Below are 522 nucleotides of genomic sequence, written 5' to 3'. Positions count from 1 at the left end.
TGCGCTCGATCAGACAGACTTGTGGAGGGACGCTCAGGTTGCGAGGCTCAGGCGCAGAGTCTTCTCAATCTAATATAAAATCAGTCTTACCTCATTACGCCCCTACTGCAACCAAGACGTATACATGAATTTAAAACGCCCTTATTCGAATGTGTATTTATTGAACCTGACACTGATTTAAAAAGAAATGAAAAGACATCAACCTCTCGGGAGATCCGAGTAGAGATAACTTTAACAGCAGCATAACTAATTTCTTAAAAGAAACTATTGATAGAGCTAAGGCTTTCTATTCCAAAAAGCAGCTTGTCTTTATATACCTCTAAGAGAGCCTTCTATAGAGAGATGCTTTTTTAAGTACAAACGGGTCTGGACTTTTCTTTAAGTTCCTCCTCGACGAATAACGAAACTGAGTTTTCCTAAAATATTCACTCCTTCATCCTCATTCCGAAGACGCCTATCCTTCCACATCCATTTCAAAGCAAGGAAATACTCGCAGAATTGGTGGAGACTTAAGCATGTTTG

This window comes from Haplochromis burtoni, unplaced genomic scaffold, assembly GCF_018398535.1.
Source record: "Haplochromis burtoni strain Fernald_Lab_line unplaced genomic scaffold, NCSU_Asbu1 Contig_447, whole genome shotgun sequence".
Lineage (NCBI taxonomy): Eukaryota > Metazoa > Chordata > Actinopteri > Cichliformes > Cichlidae > Haplochromis > Haplochromis burtoni.
The sequence above is the reverse complement of the archived record's forward strand: the minus strand, read 5'-3'. Positions refer to the sequence as shown.